This window comes from Tursiops truncatus, chromosome 2, assembly GCF_011762595.2.
Source record: "Tursiops truncatus isolate mTurTru1 chromosome 2, mTurTru1.mat.Y, whole genome shotgun sequence".
Classification (NCBI taxonomy): domain Eukaryota; kingdom Metazoa; phylum Chordata; class Mammalia; order Artiodactyla; family Delphinidae; genus Tursiops; species Tursiops truncatus.
The window spans coordinates 22,754,575-22,772,229 of record NC_047035.1 but is presented as its reverse complement, the minus strand read 5'-3'; the positions used below and the strand labels follow the sequence as shown (position 1 = coordinate 22,772,229).

The following is a 17,655-nucleotide window of genomic DNA, read 5'->3' as shown; positions in this document are numbered from 1 at the left end:
TTTTTGAGGGTTATCCATGCTGTAGCATGTATTAGTACTTCATTCCTATTTATTGCTGAATAGTATTCCACTGTATGGACGTACCACATTTGTTTATCCATTCATCAGTTGATGAGCATTTGGGTTATTTCTACTTTGGGGTTATTATGAATACTGCTATTAATATCCATGTGCAAGTTTTTGTGTGGACATAGGTTTTCTACTCTCTTGGATATAACTAGGAGTGGAATTTCTGGATCATATGGTAACTCTATGTTTAACATTTTAGGAGCTACAAGATGGTTTTTCAAAGTGGCTGCACTGTTTTATATTTCTACCAGCAATATATGAGGGCTTCAATTTTTCCATATTGTCACCATCACTTGTTGTCTGTCTTTTTAAATTTTATTCATCCTAGTGGATGTGAAGTAGTATCATATCATGATTTTTATTTGTGTTTCCCTGATGACTAATGATGTTCAGCATCTTTTCATGTGCTTATTAGCTATTTGAGTAGTTTATCTGGAAAGCTAGTCAGATTCTTAGCCTACGTTTAAAATGGGTTATTTACTTTTGATTGTTGAGTTGTAAGAGATTGTCTTTATATTTTCTAGATGAAAGTCCCTTGTAATATATATGATTTGCAAATACTTTCTCCCATTCTGTGGGTTGTCTTTTTTACTGTCTTGATAGTGTCCTTTGAAAGTGTGAGTTTTTTGTTTGTGAAGTCCAATTTATCCAATTCTCCTTTTGCTGCTTGTGCTTTTAGAGTAATATCTAATAAATCATTGCTAAGCCAGGTCACAGACGTGTATTTCTTTGTTTTCTTCTAAGAGTTTTATAGTTTTTAAAACCTATTTTAGGTTGTTTATTACATTTAGGTCTCTGATCCACTTTGAACTAACTTTTACACATGACGTGAGGTAGGTGTTCAACTTCATTATTTTGCAGGCAAACATCCAGTTGTCCCAGAACCATTTGTCAGAAAGACTATTCTTCTATTGCATTGTTTTGGCACCTTTGTTGAAAATCAATTGACCATAAATGTTAAGGTTTTATTTATGAATTCTTACTTAGAATTAATATATTTCATTGATTTGTCTCTCCTTGTGCCAGTACCACCCTGTCTTGATTACCGTAGCTTTTTAATGTTTTGAAATTGGGAAGGCTGAGTCTTCCAACTTTTTGTTTTTCTTTCTCAAGAATGTTTTGACTATTCTCTCTCCACATTTTCATACAAATTTTAGTATCAGCTTGTCAATTTCTGCAACGAAGCCAGCCAGGATATTGATAGGATTTCCAGGGAACTTGTAGATCATTTTGGGGCAAATCTTAACAAAATTAAATCTTCTGATCTATGAGTATGGGATGTCTTTCTGTTTATTTGGATCTTCTTTAACTTCTTTCAACAATGTTTTGTAGTTTACAATGTGCAAGTCTTGCACTTTTTTGGTTAAGTTTATTTCTACGTGTTTTAAAATGCACCCACTGTTGCAGCATAAAAAGCCAAAAGAGGGAAATGCAGAATGGTCTGACTCCTTCACCTAAACTCACCAATAAGGCAATTCATTTCTTCTCTGACAAGAAAAGATGAAAGTGGGAAGAGGAAGGATAGAAAGAGAACTGGAAGTGTTATTTCTTTTGTTATTTTTTTAAAAATAAATTTGTTTATTTATTTATTTTTGGCTGTGTTGGGTCTTCATTGCTGTGTGCTGGCTTTCTCTAGTTGAGGCGAGCGGGGACTACACTTTGCTGCAGTGTGCGGGCTTATTGTGGTGGCTTCTCTTGTTGTGAGGCACAGGCTCTAGGCACACAGGCTTCAGTAGTTACAGCATGCAGGCTCAGTAGTTGTGGCGCACGAGCTTAGTTGCTCCGCGACATGTGGGATCTTCCCAAACCAGGGCTTGAACCCGTGTCCCCTGCATTGGCAGGCGGATTCTTAGCCACTGTGCCACCAGGGAAGTCCCTGGAAGTGTTGTTTCAACACAATTCTTTCCTAGGACCAAAAAGTTCCTTTCAGGCAACATGACCAGAGGAAAATAGGGATTCTCTCTATTAGAGAACTTGGTGATTGACTAGATATGACAGTTAAGGAGAAGAAAGTATCAGGAATAATTCCACAGTTTCTTGTGTGAGCAACTGGATACATAGTAATACTAGTAGATGGGGGAAGATTCAGAAGAGCCATTTTTGAGAGAATATATTGAGATTGGTTTGGACAGGTTAGCTTTAAGATGTCTCTGAAATGTGTGAACAAGGATGAATATATAGCTAAGTGTATAGATATGGACCTCACAGAAGGCTAGCAACAAAGTTAATTTGGCCTAATTAGCATATTAATGGTAAATTAAAATGTGCAGTGCAGTTGGAGTCATCTAGGGAGAATTTATAGTTTTACATGAGAATAGAGCCTAGAACTAAGTTTTGGGAAATTCCATCATTTACTGGAGAGGTAGGGCACGATGAGTTGGGGAAGTCGAGAAAAAGAGATATCAACTATAGGAGGAAACAGGAGATGGCTGTGTCCTGAAACCAAGAGTAGAGAATGTTTAAACAGGAAGGAGTGTGTAAAATACCATAGAGACGTCAGGCAGACACAGCTAGACCAATTAATTTTTTTTTTTTTTTTTTTTTTTTTGCGGTACGCGGGCCTCTCAACAGTTGTGGCCTCTCCCGTTGCGGAGCACAGGCTCCGGACGCGCAGGCTCAGTGGCCATGGCTCACGGGCCCAGCCGCTCCGCGGCATGTGGGATCGTCCTGGACCGGGGCACGAACCCATATCCCCTGCATCGGCAGGTGGACTCTCAACCACTGCGCCACCAGGGAAGCCCTAGACCAATTAAATTTGATGACATCAAGGTCTTCGGTGACCTTGGCAAGAACTGTTTCAGGGGATTTGTGGTAGGATGGAGGACAAGATTCTAGGGAGCTAATATAACAGAGAAAGGGGCTAAAATAGACAGAGTGACTGTGAATAAAAACAGAGAGAGAGGTAGCTGGTGGGGGAAATACAGCTGAAAAAAGGTTTTTTTCTTTTTAAGAGAAGAGAAACTTGAGAATGTTTAAATGTTGATGGCAAAGAGGCCACAGAGAGTAAATCAAATATACCTCAATAAAAATATATAAATAAAAGGGAAAAAAGAACAATTAAGATGCTAAAAATGTATACACTAGGTTTCAAAGACTTGATATAAAAAAGAATGTAAAATATAACATTACTCATTTGTTGTACTGACTATATGTTGAAATAATATTTTAGATATATTAGAGTCAATAAAATATTTAAAAAAGAGGCCACAGAGAAAAGGAGGATGAAGATGAGTTAATCCTGTCCTAATCCATAGGATTAGGTTCTTAAGAAGGCAGGACTATTAGAGGATCCATAGTACAGGCAGAGGGATTACCCTCTTAAATAAAGAGATCATTCATTCCTCATTGTGGAAGGATGCAAGATACATTGACGCACATACCTTTTAGGTTTGCTGTTGGTGAAGGTTTGCTGTTTGCTGTAGTGCTTGTTTCCTTGCTGGAAAGGAATACGTAAGTGGGGGAGGCTGGGTATTTAAGGAGAGTTGAGATTATGACAAATGGAAGAGTGGGTCAACCAAAGAGATATCACAGTACTGCTGGATGGTATGGAGGGCTCAATGTTAGTGTGTGCAGGAGGGGCTGATTTTTGAGGGAGACATGGACATGTGATGTGATGGAACCAAAATGCAGATGACTGGAGCAATAAACCTAAACTGAAGAGGTGGTGGGTTTAGGCTAAGGCTGCTTCCAACTCTTTCTTGTTTCCAAGCAGTGGCTGAAATTAGAGAAGGACTGGGTGGCTATGAGTGACAACAGCCAAATGCCTGTCTTTATTTTCCCACAATACTAGACAGTGTTTCCAGTTCTGTTCTATTATAAAGAGAGAACCAAAGCCGGCTTTGTAGAACAAGGATTCCTACCTTGGTTTCCTCCTCCAGCTGCCTGGTGCTAACAGCTTGGAGTATTTTATTACAGTCATACGACTGGTACCTACAATTCAGAGTAAGAGCCCAGACAAGAATTTGTGCCATCCAATTAGAAAAGGTCATTGTACTAATCCTGAGCTGGAATGGGGGTAGAGAGAGATGTAACTGGCAAGGCTAATTTTGTCATGTGGCATGCAAGGGCATGTGGCAAGCTGATGGTCTCCGCCTTACCTAAGGTAAGAGCCCATAACCCTTGGTTGTGATCCTGTGTATGAGAAAGGAAACACTTACACTAACAATTACCACGAGGTTGTATTCAAGAGCAAGCCCACAAGCTTTCCCTAGCCAGAAACAATCCCAGAATGCCATGGCAGCCTTGGTATATTATCCTCCTCATCTCCTGGTGAGACTTTGTGTCTGTGCCTTGGCGACCTCACACTTACTCTGTGAATCATGTTGCAGCAGCAACATTTATCACATTATGTGTTGAGAAAAGTAAAAGAAATGGGAGTTGGCTGAAATGAACAAAGTAAAGCAGGGATTGTTGATTAAGGAGTCAAATTGCTAACTCTCAGATAATACCCATGTGGTAAAGATAATTGTCACAGGATCAAAATATTAGTGGTGTTTCTCTCTGAATGTGTTTAAAAAAGAAATTAGTTGTCTCAAAATGTTGCAAGGAAACACGACTAGTGACAGAGTATAAATCAACACTTTTCATGGAAGACTATAATGCATTTTAATTAATATTAATCTCCCATGCATCTTACATGTCCAGTATCTAGAAGTGACACAATCTCATTTTTGATTAGGAGGTTTGGAAACATTTTACTTTCAAATAATTGGCTCAAGGTAATAATGAAAGTATTACTGTTGGTCATGGTAATAATAATGATAATAAAATTATTATAGCTACCATTTATAACTCACTTGGTACCAGGCACTCTGCTAAGCATTTTGCAAGTGCGTGTCATTTAAGCCATACAACACCCTTATGAGCTGGTACTGTTTATTTTATGGTATTTATTTTACACAAGTCTATTTAACCAGCAAGGAAGCTAGGCACTACTAAAATGTCAGGGCTGGAATACACCCGGGTGTATCTGTCTCTAGACTCCATGCTCTGCTGTATTCTGCCATTTCCTCTGTTACCCTACTATCTCCATGCCTCAGTTTCCTCTGTATAAAATAACTAATTGCATCCGTCTCATTGGGATTTAAGGATTAAGTGAGACAATACATGTAAAACTCTGATAATAATACAAGTACATAGAATATACTCAAGTAAATGCTACTTGCATGACTGCACTAGAGTAAATGATGTATCCATTAGAAGTCTTACTGGGTGTGTTGTCTCTCCTGATAATCAATCAACTTGCTCTTTGAACTGCTTTTCTTGCAGTAGCTTGAACAGGGCTGACCTAACCCTAAACTCTTTCTTGGGATCAAAAGCTAACAATAAACTGTAGCCCTGTGCTACAGTTTAAAGAAACAGAATAAAGTAAAGCCTAAGGAGCCCACAGGGAAACCATACTCCTAGCTACAAACATGTAACAATATACTGTATTCAGCTAAACAAAATCTGTGAAAAGGAAAGATGGGGTTCAGCAACAGGCGCTTTGAGAAGAATTTGGTTCCTTAAAACTACAGCTTTCTAAAATGTGGGAGCAAAATCAGGGCCAACATAAGAAAATTTGTGAAGGTCCATTGGTGTGAGGATTTCTAGAACGTGAGGTCATCCACTTGGTCTTCACTTTCCCATGTTTTCAGGAAGCTGCCATTTTAAATCTCACTTGGGAATAAGACTCAGCAACAAAAAGGAAGGACCTGTTCATCCAAGCTACTGTGTGAATGAGTTTTAAAATAATTATGCCCAGGGCTTCCCTGGTGGCGCAGTGGTTGAGAGTCCGCCTGCCGATGCAGGCGACACGGGTTCGTACCCCGGTCCGGGAGGATCCCACATGCCGCGGAGTGGCTGAGCCCGTGAGCCATGGCCGCTGAGCCTGCACGTCCGGAGCCTGTGCTCGCAACGGGAGAGGCCACAACAGTGAGAGGCCCGCGTACCGCAAAAAAAAAAAAAAAAAAAAAAAGAGGACATTCTGTATGATTTCATTTATATAAAATTCTAAAAAAAGAAACAATAGTGACACAAAGTAGATCACTGGTTGCCTGGAAATGGGCAGGGATGTGGAGGGAAGCATTGCAAAGGAACATACAGAAACTTTTGGAGGGTGATGATTTCACAGGTGTATACATATGACAAAACATATCCAACTGTACACCTTAAACATGTGCAGTTTATTGTACTTCAATTATACCTCAATAAAGCTATTTTAAAACTTTCACAGGATACTTTAGGAAATTCTTTTTATAAATTGTAACTTTTATAATATTTTCCTTCAAAGATATTGTCAATTCTTACTCTTATTCGTTAAGACAATTTTGGGTTTTCTTATAAACTTGAACTTCTTTACTGAAGTTAGAATTAGTTTTCAGGTTTTACTTATTCACTTATACATGCATGGTTGCACCCCTACCCCCCGACACACAGATACACATACACACAAACCTGCTAAGACTTTGATGAACTGCACTGAACTATACATTAATTTTGGAATAAAAGACATTTTTATGATATTGTTATGAACCACGAGTATGGTATATCTCCATTTATGCAGGTCTTCTTTAATGTCTTTCAAGAGTTTTACAATTTTCTTTATATAGGTCTTGTACATTTCTAAGTATCTATGATTTTATTACTATTGAAATATTTTTTTAAATAAATTTTCTGTTGAAAGTTTATAAAAATACAAATGATTTTTAATCCAGTTACCTTTTATTAATTATTTAGATTTTGTTGATTCTTTTAGGTTATTTTATGTAGACAATGATGGCATCTGCAAATATCAAGAATTATTTATACTTCCTTTCTGATTCTCAAAACCTTTATTTCTTTCTCTTGCCTTATTGCTTTGGCTAGGTTCTCCAATACAGGCATGAATATAAATGGTAATAGATTATTTTCTCTTACCCCATTCCTAATCTTAAAGGAAATGATTTTAATATTTCATCATTAAATAGGAGTTTACTTTGTTTTAAACCACTGATTCAATTTTTAAAACAGTTATAGGACTATTTTCTGTTCCTTCATTAGTCAATTTTACTAAGTTACATTTTCCTAGAATTTGTTTTCAAATCCATTGCCATAAAGTTGGTCATGATATTCTTTTACATCTTTAGTTATGATTTCTGTTTTATTCCTAATTTTGCCTGTGAAAGCATTATCTTTTTTTCCCGATAAACCTTGTCACTGTTTTGTCAATTTTATGTTTATAAGAACTTTTAACTTATTTAAAGGCTTATAAGTTTATAAGAATTTTATAAGAAACAACTTTTAAATTTGCAGATTATTTCTCTTTTATGTATGTCCCAAATCTGTACTAATATTTTTTACCTTCTCTCCTATTACTGTGAACAGACTATCTGTGCTCAAAGCTAAGTCTAACCCCTTCATTTGTGCATTAAATTTCATTCCCTTCTCCTACTCAAAAACATTGGTCTGACAATTCTCATTTCTTTCCCTGCATCATCATATTCCCCCCCTTATTACTGGAACATTTCCATCAACATAAAATATACTATTATTTCTTCAACTTACAACAACAACATCAATGTTCTCCTGACCTCATTACTTCCAGATGCTGCCCTATTTCTCTTTTCCTCTACAGCAAAACTCCTTTAAAAAGTTGTCTGTACTTACTGTTTCCAATGTATCCTCTCATTTTTTTTCTTGAACCCACTCTACTCAGGCCTCTGCACCAGCCACTGCTATGAAACTCCTTTTCTCCAGGTCATCAGTATTGCTAAAATCCAGTTGCAATCTCTTGGTCCTTTTCTTATTTGCCTGATTAGTAGCATTTGACACAGTTGCTTATTCTTTTTTCTTCCCTTGGCTTCCAGCACACCACACTCGCCTGCTATCCCTAATCTATTTCTGGCTACTGCCTCTCAATCTCTTTTGCTGGTTCCTTCTCATATTATCAGTATCTAAAATTTGAAGTAGCTCTTGGCTTAATCCTTGGACTTCATTTCTCTATCTACACCACTGTTTGGTGATGTCATCCTGTATCATGGCTCCTAAATATTCATCTATATTCTAATGACTCCAAAATTATATCTCCATCTCACGTGTTTCTCCAGCACACCACTGTTAACTCCATTTGCTGCATGACCACCATAAACCCCCAATAATGACTGGCGGGCCAAGTGGCATTTAGGGTTCCTAGAAGTCAGAACCAGTTCAAAGCCAGTGCCTCATAGTTCCCAAAAGATCTGGGTACTTCTTTTTCCCATAGCACGTTCATACTAATAAATGCCTACAGTTTCCTTTGGAAAAGGCTTGAAGGAAGATTCATAGTATATATGTATGGCAAGGTAGCAGGCTCTACCTTCAAGTGAACTTAACCTCTCCCCTTCAATCAAGGGGTTCTAGGCTTATATATAGAAACTGGGTGAGAGGTTATGACACTGCATTGTGTCAGTCCACACCTAGTTTCTCTCAGACATTTGAATTGTTTCTATTTTATAGATCAAGTAACATTTTAGTGACCCGTCTATATATTTTATCCCTAGAGATACTGTAAACAATTTTCCACTGCCAAAGATATTTGCAACTCAAAACATACTGATTACCAGTTTATTCCTTCTGCCCATTATGGTAAACACATCCACATTGTCAGTTAAGCACTGATACTTGGCTAAGTGTCAGTTAAGCCTCTGCAAATGCAGTTTCCTACTGAAAATCAGAGAGCACATTTCAATGGAAGTATCACCCACTTTTGTACTTATAAGTAACAGCAACCAGAGGGCTTTCCCAAGATTCAGGTTCTCCCCTCACCAATGTAAATGGGGTGTCCTTGGAGCCTTCTCGGTGAATGCAGTGTGGGTTAAAGGTAACGGAGGGGTGGGACTGTAGGTCACAGGTGATAAATGTCTCTAACATTCTTTTCTCCCCAAGCCTTTTGGATCTGCTTCTCTACATTTTCCCAGGGGTGTTTTGGCATCTCAATCTCATTAAATGCAGGCTATCAAAGAGTCAGATGTCACTCATTCAAAATAAACTATTAGAACCACCTCCAATGAACACATTCAATCCAGAAACACTCATAAAACCATCAACATCAATAAGCTTGGTTCTTTTTGGAATTCTGTTCCTTCCTCCTTGGGCAAACACCCTTAGAATCCATTCACAATATTCCTCATTTTCTCTCTGTAAATGTTCCAATGCACACAGACTCTATCCTTCACCACAGTCCTTGTTACCTTCCTCACCACAGTGCTAAAGGACAGTAACCCTTTGGTTTTCTAAGGACCTGCTTCAGTCAGCATTTTACCATCAATCACAAGTGATGCTTTGATTGATCGTATGTCAGTTCATGTCATAGATCACTAACAATGCATTTTCCATGAACAAGTAGCTCAACACTCAATGCAAGCCCACAAAATGACCAAATTAACCCTAAAGTACTATGTTTGATGGTATGTTTCATAGGACTACTCCTAGTGCCAAAATCTTTATCAGTCGAGATCCCTTCAAAAGCAAAGCATATCAATGTTTTGAAATGAATTGACTTAATGGAATGAATTACTAATTATGTCTAAAGTTGTATTTTATGTAACAGAGAAACAAAAAGAGCGAGCACTAGAGAGAGAGGGAGAAAACATGAAGGTGTCATAGAGGCAGCAACTGAAGGAAGCAGTTACTACCCTTAGGGCTGGGGGTGGGAGACAAGGGGGAGAGTTTGGAATTTTTAAACCCTAGAAGCTGGAAGGAGGGCCTGTGGTGCTGGAAGTCAGACTTCCAATGACAACGCGGCTCTGCTTAGCTGGTGCAGATATCTTTTTGTGTTGGGCTGGGGCAATGAGGGGGGTGGGGGTGGGTGATGGGGATGTTTCTACCAGTATGGGAAAAATTAAAACTGGATTCAGCTGCTGTTTTTGAAAGGGACTGCTGCTTCCAAGGTAAACAGTACTGCGAGGCAGATGCTTACAGGAATAAGAACAGATAGGAATCAAATAGGAATCTTACGGTAAATAATTTGCAATACTTCGGGGCTCATTCTTACCTTGCAATCAAACTACACTTTAAAGTTATAGCACAGCAATTCCTTGTTAGGGAAAAATAAAGACCAAATTCTTAACACCAAGTGAAAATAGCACACATCCAATATAGACAAAACTGTGGTAGAAGACGTTACTTTTTCGTCCCTCTTATTTTGCGCACATATCTGAAAGCAAAACATCTGTTTGCTGCACATGTATGCAAGCAAAATATTTTGGGTTTATCCAAATGGGCACACAATTTTTATTTGTTTCCACAGGATAGTCCTTGACTAGAAAGCACTGTGCCAAGAAAATTAGCCGGGGTATAATGTCAAAATATCACCTTTAATTGTGTATTTATTTATTGTGATTTTGGGTGAAAAAAGATATTATTCTAAAAAAATAAAAATAAAAAAGAAAGTTGTCCACAACGTGATTTAATTTTTCAGGAGCTATAATGAAGCATTGCTAAATGAACATACTTATTATATGAGGTAAAATTTCACTTGAGATTTAAGTGTTGCTTCTGGGACGGAAAAAGTAAAGCCACCTTTATCTTCAGGCCACGGAATTTTGTTGAAAATCTGAAGAAAAATTCTACAAAATTACTGGCTGATACGAATTTAGCAAAGTTGCAAGATGCCTGGCCAATGCACAAAAATCAAGTTTATTTCTATATATGAGAAATAATCAATTGGAAAGTAATATGTAAAAAGTGTCATTTATAATAAAATGAAATACTTAGGAATGAATTTATAAAATATGTGTAAGCCTGTATACTTTAAACTGTAATAGAAAGTAAACTAATATTTGCTGAAAAAAGTAGATACAGTATTAATCTTAAATTAATTATATTATTAAATTAACACATTAAATTAAAATACTAAATTAATATAATTAATATTAAAATGTTTTAAAATTATGTTCTTTAATATAAAACAATTTCTCATAAAATTATTAGTTATCAGAAGAATGTAAAATTAAACTACATACATCTTTTTTTTTTTTTTTTTTTGCGGTACGCGGGCCTCTCACTGCCGTGGCCTCCCCCGCCGCAGAGCACAGGCTCCAGTGGCCATGGCCCACGGGCCAAGCCGCTCTGCGACATGCGGGATCCTCCCGGACCAGGGCACGAACCCGTGTCCCCTGCATCAACAGGCAGACTCCCAACCACTGCGCCACCAGGGAAGTCCAACTACATACATCTTTAACTAAATATTTTAAATCAACTATACACCAATAAAAATTTAAAAAAATTAAACCACAAATAGACACTACAGTTACAATGTAATGGCTAAAATTAAAAATACAATACAAAGTGCTGGTAAGATGTGGAAATAACAAAACTCTCACACGTTGCATATGGGAATACAAGAATGGTACAGGCACGTTGGCAGTTTTGCAGTTTCTTATGAACTAAAACATATACCCACCATATGACCCAGCAGTTCCATTCTAACTATCCAAAGAAATGAAAACATATTCATGTCCACATAATAAACTGTACAGGAATATTCATAGAAACTTTGTCCATCATGGCCAAGAACTGGAAACAAATCAAATGCCCTCAAAAACATAATGCTGAATAAAAGACATCAAATACAGAAGACCGTATGATTCCATTTATATGAAATTCTAGAAAAGTCAAAACTACAGTGATATAAAGCAGACCCTTAGGCTTTAAGGTCTGGAGTTTGTTGGGGTGGAGGAAGGATTAACTGCAAAAGGAAAAAGAACTTTTTGATGTGATGGAAATATTCTGTATCATGATTATGTGGTATTTATACAACTGGGTGCATTTATCCAATCTCATCAAATTGCTCATTTAAGATTGGCAAATGTTATTGTATGTAAATTATACCTCAATAAGCTAAATTTTTTAAATTTGCAAGAGAAAACTAAATTTTCTTTCATGAAAGTAAGAGTAATTTACCCTTTCACTAGGGATGTCACCTAATGCCTCTGGTCAATTTCTGAGGGGGCAAAGTGAGACGACAAAGAGAGAGCAAAACTCAGAATTTCCTTTAGCTCAGGGGAGTAAAACCATAAAATGTAATTTCTTAAAATGTGTTTAACCATAAAATGTATTTCCAAATAACTTATACTTGTGACTTACTGTAGCATCAGTATTTGGACACCTATTATACCAATAGTACCGCAGGCCAGCTGTGTTGGCCAGAGAAGCAAAGACAGTCTACAGAAAGAGAGTAACTTGGGCAATTGAGTCAAGAAACATCTGCCATTCCTCTACCGTTTCTCCCAACCCTCCCTCAACACCAGAGGTCACAGACCTTGAAAAGAGAATAAGAGAACCAGATCATGACCCCGATTCTCAACCGGAATACACCCACACATGCCACACGGTGCCAGGGCGAGGAGTGGGAGAGGACTGAGGGGAAACCACCACTCTTCCCCTCTGGTCCCTTGAGCCCTAGATGTAGCTGTTGATCAGGGAAGGAAAGGTCTGAACTAGAGTTAAGACTGGAGTTGTAAATTGGATAGTCTTTTAACACCAAAAGTGACTGGGAAGGTATAAATCTGCCTGAGATGTGGCTAAAGAATTTACAACCAGGAAAGGAAGGGGGGATGCAAGATAGGACACTGAGGAAAGTGTTTAAACAAAAATAATTCCTGTTTCATGTTTGAGCTGACCTATTCAATAAACTGGTATTTTCAAATTCTGGCCTGTTCACTTGCAGCTGTTGACCTTAGGCAAGTTACTTAACTTACTTTTGCCCTATGTATGAAATGGGAATTCATGAGATAAGACGTATAAAGCTTAGAAAAAGCACTGAACCCATAATGTGTTCAATTCACACCAGCTTTCATCATCATTATAATTCACATTATCTCATTAAACTCAATGGACCTGGCAATAAGCGGTGATGGGATTAACAGGGGACATATATGCATTCCAAGAAATGGAGTGTGAAAAAGCAGAGGTAGGGAAGGTAAGGAACTGGAGAGTAGATGACCTACCTAATAGATTCAAATTCAAATTTTAAAAGATCTAGATGGGCCAAACAAAACCACTCTACAGACAAATTCTGCCCTGGAGACTACAATTTCCAACATAATTTCAAGATCTCATTCAACTCCAACCTGGACCTGACCACCCAGTCAGCTTTAACCCTTTCTCCCATATTGCCTCTCTATCCTGTCAATTCCCACATCCTATTAAGTGCCTCCATTCAATGAATCCTTAGCTTTCTCTCCAAAATAAGTTCTGAATACTTCCTCTCTTTGCCCACTTCCACACCTGTATTGGTCAGCTATTCCTGCAAACCTAGGGTCTTACAACATTAAAGGTATATTTTTCTTGTTCACTCTTTGATGGTCAGCAGAGGCAGATGTGCTTCTGTCTGTAGTTGGCTGGGCTCCAGACTTTGGATCTGGAACAAGTTTATATCACGTATCTCTCATCATTCTTAGACCAGCAGCGATCTGGGGCATGTACTTCCTGTGGCAAAGGGCAGGAACACAAGCGGGTGAATAAGAAAAGCACAGTCTCTCTTCAGTTCTTAGTCCGAAACTGGCATATTGTGACTTCTTCCCACTTTGCACTGACCAAAGCAAACCACACGGCCAATCTCAACATCAGTGAGGCTGGGAAATATACTCCATTCACTCTCGTGGAAGGTATTGCAAAGTCATATGGGGAAGGGTGTAAATGTGTAATGCCAACAAAGGGAAGGTGTGGATAATTGTGAACAATGAATGAATCAATTGACAAAAATCCCATCTTTTGGTCGTAATTATTCATGTCCCTCTCATACCCAAATTACACTTTAGTCCTCCCCAAGTAACACCACAAGGATGGAGACATGTGGAGCAGAACTGAACCCAACCCCAGCCTAGAGCCAACCTCAACTTGGGTGACCTGCAACCTGAAACAGAGCTACTTGGCTAATCCAGCCTAATTCAGCAGACCTGTAAGTGTGAAAATAAGTGCTGATATAAGACACTGAGTTTGGGGGTAGTTTTATTAGGCAGTATTTATGTGGCACTAGCTGATTAATATAATGCACTTTCTCATAATTTTTCTATGTCCTTGACATGACTTCAACACTTTCTCCATCTTCTTAAATCCTTCCTATGTCTCAGATTGACCTAAATGGTCTTTCAGTTCCTATATCTTTATCTCATCTCCAATAACGTCTACAGAGGCTATGCTACTTACTTTGTACTTTAAATATAGTCATTCTGTGTATTTTTGAAAACTTGTTATTCACTCATATTCCAACAAAGATTTTTGAACCCTTACTATGTGAACAATGACAAGAGCTGGGAATACAAGGATGAAAACAGGATCCAGCTTCTTGGACTGTACAATCTAATAAGAACAAAATAGTAACAACTAAGAAGGTACATGAATGCTCTAATTCCAATGTATCCGTTTTAGATGCTTAATTAAGTTTTAAGCTAGGACAAAGAGTTAAAAGTGAGGATTATTATATTCTTTCTTGATCCCTTTATAGTACTAAGAGACAGAGCTTTCCTAGAGTAAGTTTTCAATAAGCAGTTTTTTTTTTGTTAAATGGTCACCTCATCACAACTGCCTTTGTGCTACGTCTAGCAGCTGAGTCTTTTCATCCACTGTTCCCAAACATTTGCTGAATGGCTATTATGTGCCAGGCATTGTGCAAGGTCAAGGTAGTCTTGGCTGTCAAGGAGAGTATAGTCTGGATGAGACTATACTCATCCAGGCATGTATACACATAATTATGATAGCACTTAAGATACACAAGAGTATCAAGAGCAAAGAAGAGTGACCAAGTTCATTTGGGGAAGTAACTTTATAATTTCATATTATAATTGGATCATTAAAGTGTAGAAATTTTTCAGGCAGGAAAAATGGGAAAGGCTACTGTAGGTCACAAGAACATCTTGTACAAAAGAAACTAACACACCACTGTAAAGCAATTATACTCCAATGAAGATGTTAAAAAAAAAAGTACATCGGCATGAATAAGCAGATGGGTTTGGAGATTAGCAAAGCATTAAGTATGCATAGAATTTAGGTTGGGTGGGAGCTGAGTGATGAGCGATGAGGCCACAGCTGAGCTGAGAAGAGCTTTATATGCCAAAGTAATAAACTGAGATATTATTCTATGGAGGTGGAGCAACAAATGGAACATTTTAAGAATGAAAGAACTGTTATTGGATACTTTTATTTATTTGAGGGTGACCACCTCATGACAATGTAGAGACTGGAATAAATAAAGATAACTTGATTATAAAAAGACCAGTTAGGAAACAGTTCCAGGCCCAATATGATAAAGGCTCAGCTAGGCTGGAGGGTGGACTGGAGAGGTGTTTCTGCAAGAGTTGACAGGATATGCCGAGCCGGTGGATGGGAAATATAGAGCAGGGTAAACCAGGTCTGCACTGTGTCTAAGCTGGGAGCCGAATGGGACTTTTATGACTTTATAAGATAGGAGGAAAGGCAGGTTCTGAGTAGAAAGAGCAATCTAGATGTAAATCCTGTCCTACCCATTTCTCTGCAATTTGGGTAAGGTATTTCACTTTTCTGAACTAGAGCTGCATCATCTATAAAATGGAAAATAATATCTACTTTATGGGATTGTCACATAGGTTAAATAGGAGTAAAACATAAAAGCAATGAGCATACTGCATGGACAGAGAAGGTGCTTGATAAATATTTGTTGAATAAAGGAAACTGACTGAAGTAGAGTGAATAGCGAGACCAGCGTTTTAAATGAGGCTTGATTATGTGACCTTGAGCATGTTACCTAACCTTGATGACACTCAGTTTCCTCACATGTGCAACAGGGAAAATCTGTCCTACCTCGCTGGCTTGTTGGGAAGATTAAATCTGAACTCCTATGCAAAGTCTGATGCAGTCACTGGCACATAATCGGTGCTGAATAAATGCACTGAATGAAAGTATAAATTCATTCAACTGTGCTCAGTATACCTGTTTTAAGGAGATAGCAAACTACCTCAGTTTAGTAAATATTTACATTCACACTTAGACAAATACACACAAAAGAGGATCTTACGTTTGTTTCACATTAAATTTAAAATGGTAAGCTTCCATTATTTGGAAAGTTAACTTAGAAAAGTTCATTCTTCAATAATGTTAAAAAAATGGCATGCCTCTCTAATATACTTGTGTCATATAAAAACTAGAAACTACCTTCATATCTTCTCATTAGAAACAAAGCCATGTACACAGCTAAATCTTTGTGCAGAGTGTAGGTGACCTGTGTAACTTTTACTCCAAAGAAGTGGTACTAGACTGAAAAAACTTGAGAACCACTATTTTTAAATAACACAAGTACTACCAGCATTAATTCATTTAATTGTTTGAATGCCTTTGACGATTCACTGTGGATACTATTCCTGCTTGAATAACTGAATTTTACTTTGTATACTGTGGCTGTGACAGATGCTGGTATATGGTCTCCAGTATCTTTCCTTCTCCATCTTCTTTTAATAGATGAGACCACCCCTCCACCCTTCCTCCTCCATCCCATCTTTTAGAAACATGGTCTCCCAGCTACAGACTACATTTCCCAGCATCCCTTGAACCTAAGTAAGTTCATGTGCTAAAGTTCTGGGCAATGGGAGAGGAGAATTGATATCTTTCATTTCTGGGTCACCTCCTTAAAGACACTTGCCCTGGACTCTCTCCTATTCCCTTCTTCTACGGGCTGTAGCACAGACGTGGTAGTAACCCAGCTTTGGTAATGCTGATGAGCACATCAGGGAATGGTGATGCAGCAGAAAGGAAGAAACCTGTGTTGTTTAATGACCTTCACCACCTGGACCAGAGGGACTGTAATATGAGAAATACATTTCTATCTGCGTAAGCCACTACATTTGGGTTTTGTTTGTTTTTAAAACATTTTTGGGAGGGAGGGTTAGAGCATCTCAACCTCTACCCCATGGAATGCAGGGTTTTACCTTGTTTTACAAGAAAAAAAAATTGTTTCAATTGTGAAAATTCCCCTTAAGACTTTATGGGGCAAACAGATTTTTAAATATGAAAGTCCGAAGTGTCAGGCTGAACTTTCTGAATACTCATTATTACACCAAGGTTACTACAAGGGCTTTTCCATCACTCCTTATTTGGTAACAGTATTTTGAGTTCTAATGGGGAATACTTGTCAATTTGGTTGGTTTTGATTATGAGTATGCTGTTGTTTGTAATGAAGTAGCGGTTTCCCATTTCTTTTACTAATCCTGCCAGTGAGTGCCGGTTGAAAAAACTAAAGACCTTTCAACTTGCCCTATCTCTATGAAGCTTAACCATAAATTAGATAAAGGAATGGGTGTCTCAAAAGAGAATATCTAAAAAAACGGTTCATCAAATTTTAACCTTGAAATAATAGTGTCAATTTTGTATACCATAATCACTGATTTCCATTAAAAAAATTTTGTTGACTAAAGGACAATATCGGAAATAGAATTTTATTGTATGATTCAAGATTCTAGTTTTGTATACCTTCAGTAATAGGGTATCTTGCATCAGTATTTTTATTACTAGTGTAATGAATAGCTATGAGACGGTTTATTTGTCAAAAATAAAGTTAATAAAAAGATAGTTAACATAAAACAATTAGAGCACCACGTGATGGTGGAATATAGCATA

The 17,655-nt window shown here is 37.8% G+C and overlaps 1 long non-coding RNA gene across 1 annotated transcript in view; it reads left to right on the top strand.

Annotated features, from left to right (window-relative positions):
- Positions 1-17,655, top strand: part of LOC109547392 (uncharacterized) — a 62,513-nt gene that overhangs the window by 32,989 nt on the left and 11,869 nt on the right. Inside the window, exon 2 of the long non-coding RNA XR_002173168.3 lies at positions 13,830-13,969. This is a non-coding gene — a long non-coding RNA (uncharacterized lncRNA). The remainder of the gene's footprint in view (positions 1-13,829; positions 13,970-17,655) is intronic.